Consider the following 25,861-nt stretch of genomic DNA (forward strand, 5'->3'; position numbering starts at 1 on the left):
AGTCAGAAAAAAGAGCATAAAGAAAGTGGGTATCTGCCATTCAGCTTTCTTGTTAGATGCTCATCTTTGAATTCAATTTTCTCCATTCTTACCTCCTTTAGTTTGTTTTTCCTGCATACACTGGGCATGTTTAGCTGCACAAAATTTAGACCTCTTGAAATGGAAAGAGACTTAGCCACTGTTCAACATGATTATTATTCCTGCAACACCTATTCCACTTATTGATAATACCTCATTGGGTAACGAAAAAAAATAGGATAAATAATTTATAAAAACTGAAGAAAAATTTGTTCAGTTCTATAATCTTAGAAATCACTCATGATCTTCAGATCAAAATTCTCAATTTTGCCTTCTAGGAGATACTAAACATCATATAAGGATGACTTTTGACTCTTTTCTCTGTCATGATTTTCATCAATATTTAGGAAATTCATTAGTCACCATATTTTACTTTTCAAGAAAATACAAATTCTTTCAATTGTCAAAGTTTGCTAAAGAAATTTTGGCTCCAATATTTTTGAAGAATGTTTTGAAGAGTGAATTTGAGTGGAAAGCCCTGGGACCTGTCAGAAGTTACACACTTTTTGTGGTAGTACTGTGAATATTTGGATGACAAGCCCTTGAACAGATCTCCACTGCACTGGACTTTGGTCAGGATTTAAAGTTACTGACTGATATTTAGAAATATCATTGTCAGGCATGCTCAGTTGTGCACACAAGGATGAACTCTTACTGCTCACAGAAATCAGAGGTTCTGTCAAACATAACAGGGCCAAACAAATAGCCATGTATGCATCTAACTGTTCTAAAAAAAGCTTTGAAATTTTAGTTGATAGAAAATAAACCACCTTTCACATCACCTGGGTCTATATCGAAACATTTTTGCCGTGAAATCTGAATCCTGTCTTGGTGAGTAAAGTAGGACCCAAGAAACTGAGAAAGCTCTAGGTTTAGGAACACCTTGTCAGCACAGTGTGTTTATTGACATTCCTAGAAATACTGGGCTGCTTTTAAAGACAGAACTGCTGAGCAGCAAATCTCATGCAATTTCACCTAGCATTGAATATTTGCTTTTAAAGGTGCTACTTTAAGGAATGAGTCACAAGGTAGAAGCTCAGATCACCTGAACAATGTAATTACTGAGAAAGAGCAGATTGAGAGCGCACAGACTACACCTTGGTTTATTTCTAGAGCTGACAAAAGCTGCAATTTGTTATTTAGTTAAACCTGGCAGATTAATGACCTATCAAATTAGGGATGCTGTACACTGCATCAAAGTCACAACCAACTTATTCAGATCCCTTACTTATTAAATCAAACCCATAACCGAGTAAACCACACACACCACTTGTGAAAGGCGTTCCCTGATCCACCACACTGAGCTGCTAATCAATATCTTCATCCCAACCATGGACTTCATTGTGCTGAGCTCATGCAGGACAGCTGGGATATGTTCCTTCAAAGTAAATAGATTCTCCCTAGAAACATGTTCTGCAGTCATGTGTCATTCCTAAACTAATCTCTGGAAATAAACTGCAACTCTGATCAATGACTATCTAGGTCATGAGAATATAGATTATGAAACCCAGGATATCCTCACTTTGAAACCAAATACAATATCAAAAAATCTCTGAGTAAGCTGTAAAATATATTTTGACAGGTTAAGCTCTCTGGTCTGTTTAGCACATGTATGCAGAGTTTGATGCCAAAAGATTTTAGTTGAGATGGAGAAGAATCAATATCCCCATACACAGCAAGCACAGAACCTCATATCTGTTGTCCTTGAAAGCTGAGCTCTGGAAGAACAATTTCCAGGATTAAAAAGTTAGGTGCAATATTAATACTGCAGGCTTGGTCTGATTCTTAATTTTTGATTTGGAGTCACAGACAGGCAATTAATTTAAATTAGGTGATATCAGAAGGGATGCTGCTGTAGCAGATTTCTCATCTGTTAATTTAGAACTAGCAGCAATGGTAGCCAGTCAAGTTTATTTTAATTTATGGGCATCTTCAGCCTTCTGCTCAGAAGAAAGATCAAACGTGGAATTGATCAGACTTCTTCAATATTGCTTTTTCTTCTCCTTTTAATTTTGCAGCTCTTACTTCCAAATGCCTGACACACAAACACAGGTGAAATGTATGTCAGAAGCAGTAAAATTCCAAGATTGCTAGAACTGATCAAGATCTGCATATGCTGCATAATACTAAAATTTATTTTCCTTTATTAATAGTCTTTCTGTAGTCTATAGTTGGGGATCCTTTTAGTTTGAGCATTTCTTACTATATTCTCACAGCTACAAGAATATGTCCCATTATTTGAAATGTACTTTATTTATTTTTTTTTAAAATTACATATCAGTTTAGATAATGGGTAAAATTAGAGGTAAAAAAGGGATAGTGATGTACTATTTATCTGCATTTGGTTTAGCAGACGGTAATTTGGATTCTGTATATGAGGTACATGTCATTAGTTTTGTAGAAACCACATCTGTGTCCAAGGGTTTGGTGTACTACTGAACAAAGTAACTTGCCTCAGCATCCTGCTCAAAAGATTGCTTGTCTTAATTTACTCCAGAACCCTCAGCAGACAGTAAAAGCCTTACACAAACAGTCTGGCACATTAAGAAACTATTTTTCTGACTTGCTGTTCATCTTTCAGATGTTATCTGATTTAATCCTGCCTGTAGAGCAGGTTTAAATATGCAACACTGCCAAGAGCTCTGAGTCCCCTTTGCTGACCTGGGCCCCTGAGTTGCTCTGCCTCCACCTTACATTTCCTCATATGAAGGAGATGGACTTTGCCAGGACAAAGCCAGGACCCTTCCAGATTTCAGTGCATGTCTTGTAGAGAAAGAGAGAAATGAGGCTGAGGGAAAGGGGATCAAAGTCTCATCACCAGTCCTGATGCAGTTTAGGAGAGCTCCAAGGCCACACATCTTGCTTGACAGGAAAAAGTGACAAACAGATACTCAGAGTAACCTTTTGTTCAGACTTAACCCTTTTAACAGGAAGACTGAACCCCTTTAACAGGACGACTGACTCAGAAGAAATAGAATTAAACTCTCTCTACCACTGCTATTCTGCTCCAGGCAGCAGAATACCAAAATCTGATCTGGGAATTCCTCACGCTTCCTGTGAAGAAAGGTTTTGGTTTTACAGGAAGGCAACAAAGGTACCACAGCAAATTGATATTGTTTTGAGGCACTAATTTTCACTTGTAGCCTTTTGTGCTATTTTTGTCTTTACTGGAGAAGAATTTGCTTTGACTCTGCCACTTAAATTGACTAAGATTTATTACATTCTCTCAGCAATTTCTTTAACGCGCCTTCAGAGCATTATGTAAAAATTGAGCAAGCAGAAGAGTCTGCTCCAGAGCTGCACACAAACAGATGTCTGGCAGTATCCTACCAAGCCCCTATCCCCTCTTGGAAATATCAAAGCTGCAATGCCCACTGGACAAGCTGCCAAAGTCACATCTCCTCAGCAAGGACAGAAGGACACAACTTTAATGAAGCAGGTCCAGCAGTAATAACATCAACCCCAAATTAGGCTCTTGGGTAGCAAGGCAAACAGCCAAGTGGATGAAAACATTAGGGAGACAGAGTTCCACTGTTGTGACCCACTGCTAGTTTCAGAGGGAGAGAGATTTCTGTGAGAATTTTTTTTATGTGCAAATTTAAGTGTGCTCTACCGAATTCCTTAGAGATTAAGGAAATGTTCTAAAACACTAAATTACTTAAAGGACCTTAAATTAAAAAAAAAAAAAAAAAAAATAATCTTTACTACTTAATGATCCAGCTTGTTTTAAAAAATAGTAAATAATGATAATTTTAAATTTTAAAATTTTATATTTAAATATAAATTGATAATTTTATATTTTAAAATTTTAAATAATAAACTCATGTATTAATTAAAAATAATAAACATATTATACTGCAATATTACATACATACTGTCAAAATAACTCACCTATCCTCCATGTCAGTGCTGGGAAGGATACCCTTTATACAAAAACATGCATGCAAACGGAGTTATTAGATAGTCTAATGAGCTCAGAGGAAAGTGTGCTTCTCTTAAACGACAGCTTAGCAAAGGAAATCACATGCTTAAAAGTGATCCTGGTGAAGGACTGAAACTACAAATCAAACAAGCAGGAAAGGATTCATTACTTTGTTTATTAAAGAGAGAGTTGCTATCAAAGTTTCAGGTAGATGATGAATGTACTTTACCAAATATTTGGGACTATTTCTTCTGTGACTTTTAGACTGGCTTTGGAAGTTAAATCTTCATGTTACTTAGAAGCTCTTTTATACATCATGTGATCATTCTGCAGTGCTCTTATTTTATTGTGTACATTTTTACATGTGTGTTTGTTTTTATGTATTTTGCAATTTTGAAAGAATCCTATGCCATGAAAACCCCACACTTGTTGAACTCCCAACTCTTTAGCGTGAATGAGGGCAGTAGAACACAGCTCAGAATCAAAAGATGGATAAACAGCTGATATACTGAATTTCACATGAGTTTATAGAGTTCAGTTGGAATAATCCCTGGGTGATCCTTCTTTTCAAATTTAACCACTTAGGTGCTTTTTTTATTAAAGAAAAGCTTCTCACAGAATGCAACCTCAAATAGTTATGCCACAGACACTTTAAAACTGTACTCTAGAGCTAAGGGAAATTTTGATCTGAAAGGCAAACCTCTTCATTAAACTCCATGAAATCAATTAAAAAGTAATAAAGAATCCTCCTAGTGCATTCTATACAAGTACAGACTAAAGGAAAAAAGAAATTGCAGTGTTTTGGTGTTTTAAGACTGCAATACTAGGTTGGCGAAAATTGAGTGAATACCTAGGTACAGTTATTCAAAATATATTGCTGCCTTTCCAAGTTACTGAGTGTTAAAAAAGATGTATCAGGCAGTCTTAGAACCACACTAAGCTGCTTTAGGTTATCTCTAGAGACTAAAAGATAAATATTTATATTTTAGCATATGTACACAAGTAAATAAATAATACAGCTACCCTTGTATATGAAAGAGCTCTATATTTGAACAAAAATAATTCAAAAGCAGATGACTTTTGGGTTCTGAATGTATTTTATTTAATATTGATTTGATTTTCTAGGGAATGTATTTGTTCCACTGCTTTTTGCATTTGATTTAGCAGATGGTAATTTTGATTCTGTATGTGAGGTACATGGCATGGTAGGTGAAATGGCTGATAAACAGGGAATTCAACTGAATAGGAAGTATATTTCATGTTACAATTCAATGTCTATTTAAAATAGACAAGGGGTAAAAAATTGTTCAAGGGGGAAAAAGAAGTGTTTTTACATGGTCCTTTGATTTCATCACCAGCTGTCTTTTGAGATACAGTCATACACAGTAAATATTTAATTACGATGTTTGCTCAGCTTTTCTCTATATATTTTAATGTCTCATGCATTTGAAATAATTTTAAATTGGGAGACAAGTCACTCGGGTTCAGTGACTGACTGGGGAGAAACCTGAGGTCAAATTCACAATAGAGTGAAGGGGCTCTTGCTGCAGAGGTGGGAAATCCACAAAAGCATCCTCTCTGCTGCAGCCCACCTTCAGGGGAGGTGACAGATGGCAGCACCTTCCCCTTTGCTTTGCACCACCACACCAAAGTGCAACCACACAGCTGATTCTGCTCTGATGACAGAACCAAAAGGAAGGCGTTTCTCCACAGCTGCTTGAGAGATTGTGGAGTCTCCATCCATGGGCATACTCAAAAGGCAAAGGAACGTGCTCCTGGGCAGCTTGTTCTAGATGTGCTTGCTCAAGAAGGAGAGTTGGACCAGAGGATCCACACAGATCCCTCCCAGCTAAGCCATTTTGTGTGATTCTGTGCTTTGGTTTGACTCCTAAAACAGCTGAACTCACCCCTGATGCCTGCTGGCGAGGATTCTGGGGCAAGGGATGATCCCAAACCCTTCTCATAGGATTCATCACCAAACAACATGTCTCCAGTCCAGAACACTGTATGTCAGACACAGTCAGAAGCAAAAAAAGGCTAATTTCACTACAAACATCAACTGCAGGGCTGGGGAGGGCTGGGAAGCCACAGGGGGTTCAGCTGCTGAGGGGAAATCAGCAGCTGCAACAACAGTGAGAAAGGACTGATGAACCCACAAAGACAGGAATTGGGGTGGTTTGGTTCCCTCTCTTTGGGGAAAACCGCTGAAGAGGAGCTGTTTATGGCCCAGCAGAGAGAGCTCTTGCTGGCTAGAACTTCAGAGAAAGAGGGATTCTTAGAGAAGAGAAAAAATGGTAAAGAGTAAGAGGAAAACAAAACCATCAGGGCAGAAAATAGCATTTAAGAAAGATATCTCTGAAGAGACATTGGGTCAAAGGACACAAACATTCCAGGTCCAAAGAAAGAACGTGGACTGGGAGGCCATCCCTCCACAGGAAGGTCAAGAGGACACAAGATGATTTATAAGCCCAGAAGTAGTGAAAAACATAACAAAATGCTTGTAAAGTAAACAACAGAGAAAGATTAAATGTTTCCTTTAACCTCCTCTAACAATGTTAACATGGTTTCTGAGTGAAATTACACTGCTCAAAGTGAACCAGGTCACTCCAAGATATTTCATGAGCCGAATCCAAGGTTTCCCAAGTTGTTTTAATAATATAAAAGTGCTTTTAGTCTGATGCAACCAGCTTTATCTCTGCACCGTAAAAAAAGCCCACACAATGTTTGAAAGAGCAAAGGCATTGTTTGATGCATATTGCTCTGGGAAACCTGAGAGAAGCCCAGGGGACAGTGGAAAAGCAGCAGTGATGAGAAGTGCACACAGTTATTGTAGTACAGCACACCAAAGCTATTTAAGAAGCCAAGTAAAAACTGCAGCAAACAAGCCTGGAGTTCATGACAGCAGCCTTGGACCTGGAAAATACGTTTTCCATGAAGCTCCAAGAGCACATATCATGATATAGAGGCAAAACAAAACCCATGAAAAGGAAAAGAAGAAAATGAACTCAGAAGAAAAAAAAAAAAAAAAAAAAAAAAAAAGAAGAAGAGGAAAGGGAAATAAAACAGGAAAGGAAAAACATGGAGATTTGGTCCTTTCAGGTCAAATGCTTTGTTCATCATGCCTGAGCTCTCTTCTACACTATCATTTCAAGGAGAGATAAAGATAAAACACTTCAGTAGGCAATATGAGTACAAATCTGAAAAAATGCCTCAGATCCAGGTTTTCAAAGATATCTATGGACAGAATAGTTACATTTACCAAAAAAATCAGGTATAAAGTTCTTTCATATCTCCCTTTTAAATTCGTCAGTGCCATGTAGGTGATTTTCAAAGTCTTGCTAAAAGCCCTGCTATATCTTGAAGTATTTAAGTACCTTGGAGAACATGGGTCACCATCGCTTAGAATCTTTCCAAAATGAAATGCAATTTCCTGTGTTACTGGGTTAGCAATTTTAATCCCTCCTTCACCAAAGCAGAGGGCCAAAAGCAGAGTTTAAAACAGTGGTATATTCCAGTTGTGGGATTCCATGTAAGGTAACAGAACTCTGAAGAAATACTAATTGTTTTGAAATTTCTATCAGGAAGTAAAGTGGACTTAAATGATAGAACAAATAAAAAATGTGCATTTTATCTAGTTATGTTTCATAATGTTAAATTCCAGTGATGGGCCTGGAAGCAGCTGTCTGGGTGTTATTTGGTTTCCTCCTCCTGCCATTGTCTCTCTGAGCTCCAGTGTGGGTGTACTGAAGAGTTTACCACAAAACCTAGCAGATACCTTGAATAAATGTAATTTTAAATGCACTTATGCTTGACAACATAGATCCAAAGGTCCAGTAAAGAACATTATAAAGTCACATCAAGTTCGGCTGCAAAATTATTTAATTGTATTTCTTTATTAGTATTCTAAAAAATACCTGCTTGGAGAAGTATTTAAATTGTCACAAGTATAGATAGGTGTTATGTATGTTCACACGTGCTCTTGTACAGTTGCTGTATCCCTGGGAGGCTTTATTATTGCCCTAGCCTGGCAGTCACAGCAGAGGCACCCACAAGTTTACAGAAGCTCCCAGATGGAACTACTCTCCCAGTACACTCAGAACCACAGCAGTCAGGTCATCACATTTTCAGCATAAGCACTGCTCTTCCATATTTCTGATTAATGAATTTTGCTTTATTGTCCACTCTATTAACTACCTACAATTTAAACCTGTTATCAGATCAATACAAACCTTTCCAGTGTGCATTATTCAACTCTCAAATGATTTTCCTTCCTTATTTTTTTTCCTCTGTCTTCCTTAGGTGTATTAAGCACTTTGGAGATGCACTGTAGAGACCCTTGCATACAACATAAATATTTTCCAAAGTTTATGTTTAAACAACCTTTCTTCACAGTACTAAGTAAAAATGCCTGGAGCTGTAAATACCAGAATAACTTTGAACAACTTCTGTGTCCCAGTCAGATCATCCTGGTCCCCTACAGATTGCATGATCACAGATACACCTTCAGAAGTAAGTGACAACCATGGCATATTTCTGTCATGGGCCACTCCTTTGGTTTGTGTGTTGGTCATTAAGGTAAAGTTAATTAAAGTTAATACACTTCAGCCACATCCCACGACCAATTTAAAGAAGATATAACAATTTGAGCCCCATAGAAAACATTTATTCTGGAATATACTGCACTGCAGTGACACTAAAGTTGTATGTATGTAAAAAATATACAAAACATTATATATATAAATAATTTTATGTATATATTTATATATATATAAATAATGTGTACATATTTTAATGTGAAATATTTATATGAATGTAAACCCCTAAACCCGTCAGCAAGAGGTTACACCACATCTCTGAGATGATTAATGGCTTTGGCAAATTTGACATTGGGTTTTGTCGCAAGAAAATTATATGAGTATCTTTACTCAGGAGGCACACCACGTTTAGCCTCATTTATCATAATTGGCTTAAGCTATTTCAACATTATAATGAAGGCTAGGGAATCAATTTAATTGTTTATTTATTTTATAAAAAATATTTTCCATGTGTCATCATATCTGCTTTGCACTTGACCTTTTAATCAAAATGCTCACAGTCATTTCTTCTCATTCCATATTTTCTTACTGATTACTTTTAGGATTTGTGTGTTGCCTGAGTGCTGAACAACCAACAGCCAGAAGGGTGACTCATTAACACAAAGCACAATTATTATGCCATTGTTATTATTATTTTAGGAGATAACTGAAACAAAGCCCTGACACAGGACTGACCTCTGCATCTTCCTGAAGTCTGTGGAGCTGCAAGTCGTAATCAGAGTGGTGGGGCAGTTCCCAAGGAACTGAGAGGAAGTGTCAGAGATAAATAAAGATGTAATTGTGCTTTAAAACCTGTCTTTTTTTTGTGATGGTTGCAGCAATTAAGCTATATGAAAACTCAAAATCTGACCAGAAAGATAAACCCTCTTCTTTGGGAAAAAGAAAACCAAACAAATACAGAGCAAGGTATCTGTTCTGAAGCTATCTTTGAAAAGGATTAATCAGAAAAAACACTTTTTAAAAATAGACAACCTAGAACTCAAACTAAATTTTACATAAGCTGTACTTCAATACAGAATGTAAAGTCACAAAAAAAAAATAAGTTTTCCAATAAGCATTTTGCAAAAAGAAGTAACTTTCTCCCCTGATTTTGCTGATCAGTGTTGCCTTGCAATGCCTCCTTACCAGGTCAAACCTGAAAATAGATTTCTCATTAAGTAAAGATTTTTTTCCAGCCAAAGGAAAAGAAAAAAAAAAAAAAAAAAAAAAAAAGAAAAAAAAAATCCAAAAAAGTATCTCTGTAAACTTTTTTAAAAGTTCACCCAAAGGAGTATTTCAAAGTCTAGAATGGAAAGAAACATGGTTCAGTATAAACACAAGTAGCTACAGAAGCACCGTAGGCAATGCAGCCTTGCTCTTACTCAATATACATGAAGAATATTGATAGTGGAACTCAGTTATGAATGACAGAGAAAAATACTGAAAATTAATCTGAATAAAATGAAGGCTATTGATCACTGTCAACACCCATGAAAGGCCCTTCCCAAAAAAAAAAAACAGCCCAAACACAGCTCAGCATATTTGGGGAGAAAATTGAGAGGCAGAACAATAAATCTGCTTTAATAACCACTTGGGTCAAATAGATATCAGACAATAGAAGTCAGGTAGAAAATAATCAGTCTAACAGATCCGCATTCTATAAATAATGGGACTATACAGGACATCCATCACGTAACATATGGCTCAGGGAAAAAGTGCAGAGTTTGAAGAAGCCATTTCTACACTGTGTAATAAAACAGTTTGAAGAAGAGCAGACTAGAAACAAAGCCATCAAATTAAAAAAATTTTAAAAAGTGAAACAGCATGACTTTCCTCTAAAAGGAAACACAGATATATGGTTTCCAGCTTCTAAACTGTACAGTTCAGTAGCATTGCTGGCAGCTTGTTACTGGAAAATTAATCTGTCATCCACTGACAGAGATGCTGAAAAGAGGAGCTCAGATACAACTTGTTCTGATATTCATTTGGGGGATGTAGAACAGAGATTTTTACCTGAAATCTTTTCTAAAGGAATTTTATCTGCACCTTCATTTAACTAGAGTGGAAAGTTAAAGTGTATTTTGTGTGTTCAGCCTGAGCAAAAGAATAAAGGATCCATTATTAGATACAAAAAAAAATCTATCAGTAGCCTTTGTCATTATTCCTGATGATTTTTTATTCTTATTTTCACCAAGGTGTTCTCATTATTTTTTTTTATTATCCTGAATTACTTATAAATAAAAATGCTGAATCAGAAAATATCGTAACAAATGTTTAAATTAATATGAAGCATATTCACGATATATTATCTTAAAGGTATCACTTTTTACATACTTTTAAAGGTATTACTGTTAAAGGGCGGAATCTCATTACATTTTAAAATTATTGAAGTACTTGTAATATGCCTTAAGAGGCAAAAATGTAACTCCAAAGTTTACGTAAATTGTATCTCAAATTGTTGCATAAGGTCATTAGGCAGTATTTAACTTTCCTTTTCCATATTCTGAAAGAAAATTACAGATTTCAATGGTACTAATGTTAAGGGCAGGATTAGTCTTAAATGGATTTGATTATAGTAATTGGAATGTGTCACTTAGTTTACCACTCCTCTATGAGGCACAGGTCTGACCTTGCACATTAGGAGATACCTTTGCTAATACAGATATTTGCTAAAACACACCAGAAACCTGGCCTTTATCTAATTCCTCTGCAAATCATGTAGAATGGGTCTCTTAATAATCACCTCAGGAAAATATCAGTAGCTCTCCATCTCTTTTTTATTATTTTTTGATTGTTCCATACCATAGCACAACTGGCCTTCTTTTCTCCCACTATCATCTCAAGAGTTCAGGAGGAAAGGTTCATTAAGCTATGAGCATTTTCTACTTTCAAAAAAAAATCAAATTCTCCACTAACCATAAAGACAAAAGGAGAACTTCTCTGAAATTACCTTTAATCTATGGGAGAGGGCTGTCTAAATGCAAATGAATCCACAAATATCTCTACAAATCTCTGGGAAATTTGGTGCTTCCAAAAGAAGACCTAATAACCCAATTTTTGTGAAGGGAACACTATCCTGTGAGAACTGTTTTTAGAGGGCCCATATTGGGGAAAGTTTGAGGAAATAAGGTTATGAAATATATTGATATTTATAGTATAGCAATATGTCCGTGATAAAAATGTAGGTAGCCCTATAAAATACTCACAGAAATACCTATATCAGATCTCCATACCACACCAAATTCCCAAGCATTCATCTTAAGATGGGGATTTCCTTCTCCACTCTCCAACCTCCCTGCCACAGGCAGGTATCAGACACTGCAGCACCTTGGTACTTCAATGGATGGCAAAGGGAAATGAGAGTGAGCTGCCAAAGTGAATTCAAAGAATCAACAGGAAAAAAGGAGAACGACCTAGATTTGACACAGTTCAATTCACTCTGCGACACTGCCTACTTCCAAACTGTTACAAAAATAATTTTTGTGAAAGGCTGTATTGAAACCAATATTCATGTGATTAAAAAATAACAGGAACCAAAGAAGATAATTTCTTAATTTTTTTGTTGTTTGTGAAAATAAATTTAAATAATTTCTTGCATAAATAGTACGTAAATCCTGTACATCAACTTGAAGTTGGTGAAATGGAGTGTGGAGTGCAACCAGCTGGTCCCAGTTTCACCTGGCATGAAGAGGGCACATTAGCCATGAGACTCAATCAAATTCTGATTGCAGATGTTCAAATAGTGGGTATTCTACTTTCTCTATTTCAGATTAAGGAGAGATACTGAAATATTAAATTCACTTGAAATATGAAACTCATCTGAACTGCTGTTTGTGTCTTTGAAAAGGGCAGCTTTCAGAGGAAAAAAAATTCAAAGGAGCCGTTTCCATAAATTTAGCATCTCACAGAGACAATGAATGTATGGAGAATTCCACTTGTCAAACTATTTTTTTACGGCTGCTCTGTTAGATTGCAGCCAGTAGAGTTGATAAACAGCCAGCCCACAAATCTCCACACTTTTACCACTCCATTTGAGAAGCTATTTGTGCCCAAGATGCAGTCAGTCAGCCCAAACCACTGAAAGAAATGGACTCCTGAGCTCTCCTGAAGCAGCTCGCCTGCTGAGCCACAGAGGCAACATCATTCTTCAGAATTATCCTGGTCCTTTTCTCCTTGCTGAAGTAACATCATGTGCCCAAGCCACTGTGACAAATAATCACCCTCTGTCATAGCTACTCTCCTACCACACTCAAACCTTCTGATAACATTGCAGGATAAGATTGCAGAGTAAATGTGCATTTTGGCATTGGAAAGAGTTTTTGACTTTTCCACTGTCCTCCAAATCTTCCCTCCTTATTTTTCATGCTGGTGATTGCCTTGGTTTCATGCTGATAATTGTTTTGGTTTTGCTTCATGGAAGGGAGGTTCTCTTCCATTTAACTCTCTGACCTTTGAGCAATGTCCAGTGTATAAGACTGTCCTGGGTTATTTGCTCGTTTTGTATAAACATCAGCCAAAATGCCGGGACTTGATTCGAGCCTCACTTCTCCTTGTTTTACAGCACAGCAAAAAAACAGCCCTCATTACCTCTGTGGTGTGCCAATAAGATCAAAAAGTTCAAAACACATCATGCCATGCATAAGTCTAATTTATTCCTCTGGATTATTGGGAAACTGATTTTGTCCCAATCTCATATCTATATATCCCAGTCTATATGGGATTTTTATTTTTTCCAGAGCTAGAACTCCTCCTGGCTCCACAAGATGTCTTTTCCTCACACTTGCAGACTCAGGCCTTACCTAGTTGGAGTTTATGGCAGATAAAATAACCCCAATTGGCCAAATGTCCAATCTCATTGTTAGTTCATGCAGAGATTAGAGTCACACTCTTCACATTGGGGTGACTCATATCTCATCAGAACTTTCAGTATAAACTTTGTCCTAAAATTTAATTCCAAGATGAAGAATGATTGGCATGTAAGTTTCATACTTTAGACTTCAATAAAAAAAGTTCAAAATGGTTTGATTATTTTTAAACTGTAGGAAGAAGAAGAAACAAAATAAAACCAAAACTCAATTCTCAATGTTGACCTCTTTGAGGTTGAAAGTCACTTTACTTAGACTCTGCTTATTAGATTCACTCCAAATCTTTTGTAGGTGAAATGAGAGTTGCTGGGGAAAGAAAATCCAGCAATTAGGAAGAAGACACAAACAGCATGACAGAGTAAAGGGAAAGCTGAACTCTTTTTCCTCCACTATAAAAGTTTGATGTACTAATGGTGTGAGATAAAAGTGTCGGACTGATGCCTCAGTCTTACTTTTGAATCTTACTTTTCCTGGGTGGTGAATCTCTTCTGTGACAAGAATAAGGTGTTTGCATTTCAGACAACCATCCTGAGTGACAGGGGTTACATTGACACCATCAGCATTTCGAGTTGAGTTGATTAGCATGAAACCCAGACAAGTGACCTGGTGGACTGCGACCATCACCGCAGGACTTCTGATTCCAGCACTGCTTCCAGAAGGCCGACGACTTAGAACTGTTCAGCCAGAGAACTTGGCAGACTCTCAGTTTCATTCAGGCAGGCTTACTGAGGAACTTTCTAGATCAATATAATCAAAGAGAACATACATAGCAGGCTCCCTTCTAATTCCAGCCTGCAAGAAAACTACGCTTACAGATACTGGCATTTGCTTTAGAGCCTGGTTTGAGGAACATTTCCTTGTTGTTTGCATAAGATCAAACTGCTAAAGAAAGCAGTCTATTTACACTTTGGATAAGAACCTTTTCCCAAGCTGCATGGCAAAACTATTTTTCTCTAGCAGGTAAAGCCCTGTTGAGGAAACCAATTGATAGAGGGTATATTCCCAGAGTAAGGTAAACTCTTGACTTGGCTGGCTGGATCATGTTCCTCATTGGCACTTGACATACCAAAAACAAAATTTAAAAAAAACACTGTACTTTTTATCACTGATACCTAGAAAACCTTTCAAGTCAGAGGATGAGCTTCCAGCTTCAGCAAACAGCATGTTCTCTGCAATCAAGGCATCCAAATTACTTGTAAAAAGTTTTCAGAGGGCTTATTAATTTAGAGACTGCAGATGTAATTCAGATTCAAACACCCACAAAATCACAAGGCTTTGAAATTGCCTGAAGTAGCACCTTTCTGGATGACAAGTGTCCTGTTGTGACACCTGGGTGAGAGAGAATTCACAACCATGAGCTCATTGGCGCCCATTCTTTGGTTACTCCTGCCTGACCCATGGAGCATTTTCGGCTACAGCTGCAGCTACAGATCTCAGCTTTCCTCTCCCTGCTACCAGAAACTAGTCAGGATTCTTTTTTTTTCATTAGTTGTCATGTATTCTGTCTGCATTTCTGCCAACAGCAGGGATGTGCAGCAGCCCTAATGAATTTTGCATGTTCAGTTGAAAAGGAGCCAACTCTTTTAGCTACTTCATCTCGATACAAGTTGCATTGATCCCTTCACAGGCCAGTGAACATACCACTAAAAATCTGACCTAGCAACGTCTTGCAGTATGGATTAGTGATATTTATGGATAAATTGTGATAAAACCTTACTTTGCTAGGTTTTAAAAGAAAAATAATTAGACTATACATAAAGCAACCTTCTTTAGCTATAGGAAAAAGAAAAACTCAGTGAAACAAGCAGACCTCCAGAAAGAGTTGGAAATTTGTCCTCAAAACCTTAAACAGGACAGGGGAGTGCTATTGACACTGTTTCGTGTGGACATGGGAGTGCTCCACCTCCAAAAAGTGTGCTGATATTCATTGACAACAAGGGGTTTTAGAAGGAAATAAAAAGTTAACTCCAAGTTTGTAAAATTTAACTTGGAGGTTGTAAAGACTCATTGTTGGTACATTTTGTTTTCTTATCTCATTGCTACTTCCAGTAAATTGTTCTTACCTCTACCCATGATCTCCACCTTTTTGTGTCCCCAGTTCTCCTCTCTACACCAACCACAATGGGGTTATGTGAGTCATCTGCACATGGTCTGGGGTGTTTCAGTGGGAACACTAAACTGGGGAACGCCATTCTCAAACCTAAATAATATATTATACAAGAGCTGAGACTTGTGACAAGATGCTGTTGATGTTCTCAAAGATCCCACCTGCCCTGAGCCAGGCTTGACCTCTGTGGAGCGGCTCCACGTGCACAGACTCGGGAGAGGAGTTTGCAGAAGATTAGGACAGTTACTTCTTTCTTGTTTCAAATTCAAAATGGTTCCTATGACCAACAGAAGTAAAATTATCCCTAGTACTGGTTTCTCAGCTAGTTCAGAGGAGAATGAGTAAGTTTACCATGGGAGGCAGTCAGATGCCCAAGTTTAGGCAACAGAAATAGTGGAGAGGCTTTTCTGGTCCAAGACTTTGCTGAAACCTCTAGCAAGCATTTCCCAGTCAGCACACACAGGATAGTTGTCTACAGAGAAGAACCACTGTGGTTCAAATTATTGAAAAAAACCCAGACCAACAAAACTGAAGTAATTTTATGGCTGTTTTTGCCAAAATGCCAACATGAAAACAGCTTAATCTTCTGAGATAGCACACAGAGCCTTTCACTGACAACACATATTTCACACTTATGTTTTACATTTTGTATGTAACAGTGTGTAATCCACTGCAGTTTTATTCCACAACCTTAAAGAATTTCACACACATTAACTAATTACTCCTGACAAGACTCCTCTGAGGTAGGTGTGAATGTATAATTTGCATTTTCTAGGTGAGGGATTTTAGACAGAAGAAAATATTCCTGTCTCACATTTCTGCAAGCCCACTGAAAAATAAATCTCAATTAATTAAGGGAGTTCCAGATTCAACTAAAACAATGTCAAGGCTCAGTGCTGGACATTTTGTTCTTTTCACTGACATCTGTGCTCATTCTAAAATATCACAGTATCTTCCTCTGGTTCCTGTATGAAAACTTTCAGTGAGGATCCCTTCCTTTCCTGAACAGCAGTTGGAGCCTGACACAATATAAGCCCTTGAGGAAACCAGGGCTTTGGGTTACATATCCTTAAAAGCTGGGAGCCACATGCAGCTAGGCATGGTTAGAAGTTTTTTTGATGGATGTGTCTTCTCTAAGAGAGGCACTGGTAAGGGATGAGATGTCTCTAGCAGAACTGCTGGCAGGGAGCAGGAGGTGAAACCTGGTGGAAGTGGTCCCTCTGAGGTGGCACCAAGCAGCTGGGAAGTCTCAATTCCCAGCTGGGGAGTCATGGAATTCCCTGACTCTAACCCTGTCCCTGACAGCTCCTCACTTAGCAAGCTGCTGGGCTCCACAGACTGCTGAAGGGGACATCTTTGTCAAAGATGTCTGCATCTTTGGCCAGCTTTGCTTCCCAGGCAGCCACCACACACTTGTAGCTCCAGGGGAGATGATATAATTGATGAAGTACCTGGGAGCAAATATAAAGCCATTGCTTAAAGACCCACACAGGGCATTTCACTTTGGTTCTCACATGAAACCCCTTCCACCCAAAATTCCTTTACATAAGAAATTTTTTTTTAAAGTAAAGTATAAATTTTTCACTCCAATTAAATACTTCATATAGATATAAAATACAAAAGGAAACTTACTGTTTAATCAACAATCCTTTCAGAAAAATTGCTTACTATGGTTACTGCTACCCAAACTTTGGATCAAGCTTAATTTTAATGTTGAAGGATGAAGAAGTTGAAAAACTTAGGGAAACGAAAGAGGGGGAAAAAATATCATATTTCTCAAGGGAAAGTCTCAATTTTTCTTTTCTACTGTCAGCAGCTGAGGATAATTGCTCATGCAACCCACATTGTTGAACTTGATTAGGCTTTTGTGGATTGAAGCTTTTCTATTTGGCCTTATAACTCAAGAGATTTCTAATCTATCGCACCAAAAGCATTGCAGTTTCTGTGTTTCCAAATTCATGCTTAAAAAAAAAAATAAAAATAAAAATTTAAATATACCTGCCTGGAAAGCAGCAGAAATCATGAACTTGAGAATCTGGGAGAAACAGGCAGGAAAGATGGGTCAAACACACAGGATTCCCCTCACTATGTAACAAGAGCTGAAAAAGAGGAGTGGATTTTTAACTTAGTTTATGTGCATTAAGAGAACATAAAATAGATGTGTTTCATTGCAATCCATAAGTCTCTGCAACAGGGGTTCTTCATATTCCAGGCAGGCAGCTAAAATGTCACCCTGTGACAGTACCTAAGGGCCTGTAAATAGTTTATTTCTTTTAGCTTTCATGGAACGTGGCATGTTTTAGGTAAGCAAAATCTCCCTGATAAATAATTTCTGCAAAATCATGGCATGTGTAAAGTGTTTGCTATGCACATTCTCTTTTCTTGCTTGTATTTTGCAAAATATGTGATGAAAGGTTTACTTACCGTGATTTTTCACCATTCTGAAATCAAGATGCAAGTCAGCTGTTGCTTGATTTTTGTTCAGAAATGCAAAGATACAAAAAGATAGAGAATTCCTTAAATATTAAAGGTTATAAACCCTCCTAACAGAGGCAGGGCACCTCCACAATTTAGTACAATGCATCGAGAAACAATAAACAATAGAGCATGTGGCATAAACATTCCATTTTAGCAGATGTTCTCTTTGCTACGCTGAAGCTTTTTACTGTGCCCTGAGACATTTATGGAAGACTCACTTCCACTGCAATCCTGGGTGAGAAGTGACACTAGGATATGCAGCACCGTAAAAACAGCTCTGCAAGCTGACAAAATCCTGTGGTAAAGACCCACTGGAATAAACATTGTGTACAGGGAAAAGGAATGTGATAGATGTCAGTGAAAACTGCAGGAAATGTACTCTCTGCACACAGCATTCCCTGTGGCTAAACCTATCACTCCCATTGGCACATGAAATGCTTATTCTCTGGGGGGAAAGCAAAGCATTAGACAGATAGATCAGAAGAGTGAAACAGAGCTTCAAAGTTCTCGAGTAAGATGAGAGCAAAGCAAGCTTTACATGGTTGGTTGAGAATGGCTGGAGTAGCAGATGTGTTGTGAGCACAGCCTTTACAGAAAAGCAGCGCGTGGCTCTGAGACCCCGTCATGATCCGATTACAGGAGATGGCTCTGCCCGAATTAAGGTGCAAACGAGACCATCTGCCAAAGTCAGTAGCGGGGATTTTATTGCACAGTAAATAAATGTGAGGGAGACTGAAAGAAATAGAAAAGAGGGGTGTGGAGGAGAGACAAAGAGAAAGGTTAAGCAGAAGATAGGTGAGGATACAGTGGAGTCCTGTCGGTCTTTCTTCACCCCAGGCTTCTTGGTGGAGGTCCTGAGGTCATACAAAACTCTTCATTATTTATTCATTTTAGCAAATAAAGGAAATCATGCTTCTTGGCTACGCAGTTGTCCTATTTTATTGGTTAATGAGTGATTCTCTCATTTCTAATGCTAATTATTCCCATGTGCAGTCTTTTCTTTTGAGCTGGTGGCCAGGATCTGCTCCAGTGGAACTATCCTGTATCCAGTCACAGATGATTTCAGCAGTATTGTTGACTTGGCTTTCTTTGTGGACCATAAATTCTGAATTCTTCATATCCACTATCAGGGATACGTTCCTCTCCCCCAGATTTACCTCCCCTTAGGCCTCAGACAGTCAGACAGCAGTACCACCTTTATCTTCTCTCAAGTGTTTCTTTGCCTTAAGCCCTTATCCTCTCAGTTCTCTTAACCTGATCCAGTTTGAAGCTGTTATAGACAGAACCAAGGCTAGTGGGGGAGCCTCAAGAATGCTTTATGTCCTTCCTCTGTTCCCAAGGCCAGGGCTCATGGGAGTTCCTGGGCATGTTCCAAAGGCTCCCTCAGTCTCTAAAAGGTGGGCCCCATGATGTGATAGATTGGCAAGATTCATCTTCTGGAAAACTGAAAGGACAAGATCAGCACATTTTAAAAACTGTATTAATGTCACCACTATTAATGCTTATTCTTCTGTTATTTGGAATAGGGCAGTAAACACAAAATCTTCACTGGAAAGAAACACAACATTGTCTTGCCACCTTTTTACACTCATAATGATATTGTAGCTCAAACAAGTAGAAGGGGAAAATAATAGAAAATTACTTGCACCAGGAACCATTTGGGTCTCTTGACTGTCATTATAGTTATTGTATGCAAATAGATGTGTACAGCTTAAAGCCTTGCTCTGATCTGCTCTCATATTTCCCAAAGACACACTCAACACTAATGACTACCTGCATGACACAATGGAACTCATAATTACTTTACATTTAACAAAAAACTGCAAATGTTAATGAAGAGTTTTGAGTATTTCCCATATCTCAGGATACTACTTCAGGTATCTTAATCAGCTCGTAAGACTGCTTAAAGCAATAAAGATAAACCCAAAGACTGGTAGTAATTAGATACTTTTGGTGACCCCCAATTGTAAAACTTCAAGCGAAAGACTAGGGAAATCAAAATAAAAAGCAAAGAAATAAAACCCAATGGAATGATATACTAAATGACAGATGATTATAATGGAGCACACGAGTGACAAATCTAAGGATTACTTATTCAATAGCTCAGAGACAAAAGTGCATCAGTGAAGAGGCTTGAAATTTCATTGAGTAAACGGAGACAGAGAGGAAGAAATTATCTAAGATGAGGAAAAGCTAAGACTGATAAAAAGATGAAGGAGTAAATTAATTTCACTTTAAGATAAAGAATGGTGCTATGAAAAAAGCAAATGAAATGACAGCTGGGAAAGGACACACAGGAAACTGTATGCACAAATTGCAAATTATAAGTTTCAATAAGTTTTCCTAATTTCCTGACTTCAAGGAGGAAAGGGGGTGAAAAATGTAGGTGGGTTAGAAGCTAGAATAAAAATAAAGACACAGTGATGTAGATGAGCTCAAAACCACTAAAGATTTCTGAGAATTCAGTTGAAAATTACTGTAAATTATTACCTTGTGAAATCTCTTATCTTTGGAAAATTAGTGGTGGTTGTATACGAGCTCTTAGCAATAGTCAAAATATCTTCATCTTGGCAACCTCATAAGAAATGGCAAAAAACAAACAGCTGTGAAAGAGTCTTAACTGAATTCTGGAGGATTTGTTCTCAAGGTCAGTCAAGCAAATAAGTTGTGGTGAGTTATTCATCAAATAAATGATTTTTTTTATCTTTTTGAAATTTTAACAGACAAGTTATTTTGAACAATGTATTTAAGAGTATTTGTTTAGTAACTCTCCTTATGCCAGAGCTGTAGTGTACAACACTATAAATCTTCATCATTAAATGTTTGAAAAGTGAACATCATTGACCAGTTATGTTTGTGCACTTAGGATTATTCCTGCTGAAAAGTCCATAGTCTTAGGAGAGATTTGTAACAACTGTTTCTTCAATTAAAATTGCTTTTAGCAGCTTTATGCCTCAGTTTCCAATTAGCAATACAGAAATATAGCCTTTCTGGTTTGTAAGAATATATTTTTTTTATGTTGCTCAGTGTTACATTGCACAGTGACATTTGGCAGGTTAATTTATAGATAAATAAGTAATTTCTGCCAGCAATTACATTAGACACTCATCTTTGTGTTTTAAAATGAAAATAATTCCTTATAGAAGCCCTAAGACAAAGACAGAGAAACAAGAACCTGGTTTGATGGAAAAGAAAGTGCAAAAACCAGCCCTAACTGTATAGCTGTGTTGTCCTGGCTCTGTTCTTCATAAAATCAATCTTTAATTAGAGTTTTTCTAGGAAATATAAAGCCTATATTCAATGTATTTAGTCTTCATAAAACCACTGAGCACAGTGTGGCAAACTGATATTTCTTGCAAGAAAGAATTGCAAAATGGCTAAAGAACTGCAAAATGGCTAAAAAAAAATCCTTTCACATTTGTACTCATAAGGGCTGTAGCAGATTAGCAGTGGAGCCACTCAGAGGCTCTCAAGATCAATTCAGTCTACTATTTTCATTAACAACTTTGCCACAAAACATTGGTGTGGGCTCCTTAAGACCTGCTAAGGGCATGAAGCAGAATGGCATCATCAAAAGAGAAGATACCTTTCAAAAACCTAAATGACCTTGAAAGCAGAAATAATAAAATGGGTTGAGGCTAACCAACTGCAGGGGTCAATGCTGGCAAAGACCAGCTTGGTTTGAGCTGGCTGCTCAGACATTTAGGCTGAAAATCAGAAGGATGCTTTAAGCTGTCAGAAGAGCAAGGTTCAGTAACAGCTTTCTGAAATGCTGCCAGCGTGACAGAGGAACAGATTTACAAGTCTGCTGGTCTTGCGGACTCCTCTTGGATTCAGCCTCAAAGCCTGGGAATATTCAAATACCAAAGCAAAGCTGTATGCTGCTTTCCAAATTGTAGTTTACTGATGGGATCTTGGTAAAAGAAAGGAGGTGATGATTAAAAAATTGCCAAAATGAGGACCTAGAGTTCATAACTCTGCTTCTTGGTCTTGATGCAAATCATCCAAGCAAGACATGAAACTTCTCTGGGGTGTCTTCAAAACTGTAATGAACTCACACTTGAATTTAAAACCACCCCCAGCCTTAACTAATTTCTGCTTCAGTGCCCCAAATATAAAGCAGACTGTTAGAGAAAGAGTAGAATGTATTCATTCCTTCAGTATTAAAAAAGTAACCCAAAATTTATTATGCACATAAATCTTCCATGAAAGAATGAATTGAGAAAGAAAAAGAAATATCATTTTATGATATTGCAGTACTGAAAGAGGCTTAGAATAACTGCGAAAAGTTGGCTAAAGAAACCATGATAGAATAGTTGCATCTAACCTCCTCTTTGGACTCAAAATAAAAATGAAAAACATCAGAGGGAGGTAGTTTTATTGGATGATCAAAAATGAGAAGTTCAGGATATAATGAAATAATGTATCAGTAAACCTTCACACAAAAACTCAGGCAGGCTCTCCGTATATCTGGCATAGTCAGTGAGGGAATATTTCTTCTTTGTTTTCCCTTTGCATGGTTCCCTTACATCAAAACAAAGAAGTAATTCAGAGATGACAATGAGCACTGTGAGTTATGTATTGTCAAATATAGTCCGTTGCAGGGTATCTTTTTCAATGAATGAAGAAATAAATAAATCCTTAGCAAGGAGGAAAGGGACACAGATTAAATCTGGCTACTTCATTTTAATTGAATTTACTATATTTTAGTGACTCTGTATGAAGCAAGCATAGGAAAATGGCATAGAAGGAACAAAAGACACTTTTTGATTGTGCAGACAGTGGAAGGAGCAGGGATGATACCTTGTTCACAGTGACAGAAGACTAAATAATCTTTTAACTGAGCTTCAGCCATGTTTTCAGCAAACAATGACTAATGTTTTCTATGACATGAAGACTTTCCTGCAAGACTGAGATGAAGCACATTCAATAAGCAGTGTGCTTCACTTCGTTATCTCGTGACTGAGTTTCCTCAAGCACCCTTAGAGGGTGAAGGAGTTTAATCTTTTAAAAGTCCTTTGAAAAGTGCCTGAGCACACAAACCTCCATCCATACCTACACACAAATACAGCCCTACACACACATTCCCTTACCTGGACACTGGGAAAACTACACAGCTTTGATTTATGTACAGTAGAATTTTGATACAAAAACTGTTGATTTCATGTGCCTCAGCTAGGTGTTAGTTATGTTCTTCCAAAGGATAGAGCCAAATGAAAGTGGTTTTAGTCAAAAAAAAGTTTTAAAAGAAAATATGCAAAATGTATTTTATTGATACCTTAAGGTTACTCAAAGAGGGGTTTAATTCACTTAAAAGAGAAATATAACAATAGAGATCTTTGTAAACCTAATAAAGCTGGAAGAGAATGGAAAATCCTTGAGGGAAATAACAGACCACATTAAACCTTGAAGGAAGATTGACTCTGAATTTCACATAAAGTGCAGTGTACGAGTATGTCTACTTGGGGCTTTTTCTGGTCTTGCAGTTTACTCTAGATGAGATATGCTGCAAGCTCTAGCTTCTGTGAACATTATATTAAATCAGAGAGCTGTGATACACACTTCAAATGGGATGAACTTCATATCTCGTAGACAGAAATGCTACCCAAGCTTAATCACCAGCAGACTGTGGAGAACTCTTGGTTCTATAAATTTTAACAGGTATGTAATTGTGTCATCTCTATAGGCATTTGAAGCCATGCTTTCATTTCAAAAAGTGTAAATCCCCATATATGTATATATATATAAAATAAAACATTGTTATAACCTTCTTATCTACCCTGTCTGTTTGTTTTCCATCAGTTTCATCACTGCAAAGCCATCCACTATTTCAAACACAGAAGTGAGAGCTTTTGAATTGTGACAGATATCTTATGATACTCTTCATGGAAACAGTAAAGCCAGTTGTACTTTGTCTGTACATAATGAACTCCTTGATGATAATCATCTACTATTAATACAAAACTCTCCACTTGAATGAAACTTTATGAATATTAAGTGGGGCAAATTCCCTACTTGGAAGACTTGGCTATTTAAAATAAGAAAGACAATATCTTTTTCTTACAACCCAAAGAAGAAAAGAATTACCTGAAAGAATTTCAGCTCAGCCTTTTAAGAATTATTATTGTTGCATTCCGGTATCTGTTGTTCTGGACAATAAGAGGGAAAAGTATTGTCAAATCCTGCAATGAAACTTTTAGTTAAACAGTAGTCAAGACTGCATAGAATTTTTATTTTTACCCTGTACTTTTTGTTGTTTGCTGCAGGAATAGTTCCATTAATTTCAATGAAAATTCTCAGTGGAGCAACCTGGAGCAATTGTACTATTCACAGTAAGGATATCAGAATCTCCTTTGCAGTTATTTCGGTGAAGAAGCATTTGCACACAGAACTTCAGCTGAATATAGCAAGGATTTTAAGCATTCTCTTAACAGATCACAGAAATAGTTTTTTCACTTGCAGGTGTCAGAACTATTTGTCCTTTTGACTACTTGCTGCTCCAGATTTGCAGGTGACCAGTCAACAACGTGTCATCAGGACATCATGTAATCACACAAGGCAGGAGAAGAGAGAAAGCAGAGGAGGTGAGAGTGATTATCTTTGTCAAGGGCAGCAGTCAAATCAAGAAGAATAAGCTAGAGGCACACACCTTAAATTGATCAAGGGATGGCTCATTAGGAGCCTTGCTTCTTGCTGCTTCTGAGGTAGGGAAAGGGCAGAAGGAGACAATAAAGGCTTGAGAAGACAGATGCAGGAGAAGCTGCTGCAGCAGAGGGGTTCGGGAGATAAACAAAGGAAACGGAGGAAAAAAGTAACCTGACACTGCAGTGGGAGAGAGGAGTTTTGTTACCATAAGATACCACAAAAGCATGATTTTAAGCAGTGGTGAAAGAAAGACATGAGCCCCCAAAATGCTTGAGAGAGGAGGAAACTGAAGGAACAAGTAAGACCCCTTCAGAATAAGATTTGAGGGGATCATCCAGTTCCTACACTGTGGTGAGCAGTGGCAGATGGGAAGAGGTAGGAAGGAAAAAGGAGAAATGTTCAAAGATGATTCTTGGCATTTCAAAACAGAGACATCAGAAATGTTCATATAAATTTCCTATGAAGACACCAGTTTTATGACGTGTGTGGGAGGAAAGGAGAACTCATTCTCGTTATCTGTTTGTTTATGTGCTTTTCTTATTTTTATTAACCTAGCATGCAATTGTGCCACCTTGGAGAGGTGATGATGAACCAGAAAAGGATTTGGAAAGGTTTCTCTGAATGCATTACCTGTTTGATAACTAGAAGTTCCCAACACCAGTTAGAAAATAATAAAAAAAAAAGAAGCTTCTCAACACATACTAACAGACTTTGTGCCCTTGAGATTCTGCAGAAGTGAAAACACGAACTACAATTCCAGTGAAATACAGATGTGTGTTTATATTAAAAAAAGTAAAAAAAATAAAAAATAAAATTAAAAAAAAAAATCCAGGTATGACATTAGCAAGTAACTGGCTTTTTTTTTGCAACAGTGATGTTTTCTAAAGCTTTTTTGGGGACAAAGACAATCTTCGTCTATAGCTTTATACAAAATAAAATTAAAATATGAGATTTCAGTCTTTTAATCAATATCTTCATTGATTTTAATTAAAATGCAAGGAAGAGACATGGGAACTCATTCAAATAACATCTCAATTAGTCATTAAGGATTCACATGCAGTTCATACAGTAACTCGCATTGCAGGCAAAGTTTTGCAGAAACAGTTGAAATAATGGAGTCCAGAACTTTCAGCTGGTGCTGAGCAAGGCAAAGGCACCATGGGACATGGAATCACCCCAGGACAGAAAGTGG

The sequence above is a fragment of the Poecile atricapillus genome, chromosome 3 (assembly GCF_030490865.1).
Source record: "Poecile atricapillus isolate bPoeAtr1 chromosome 3, bPoeAtr1.hap1, whole genome shotgun sequence".
In the NCBI taxonomy this organism is placed as follows: Eukaryota; Metazoa; Chordata; class Aves; order Passeriformes; family Paridae; genus Poecile; species Poecile atricapillus.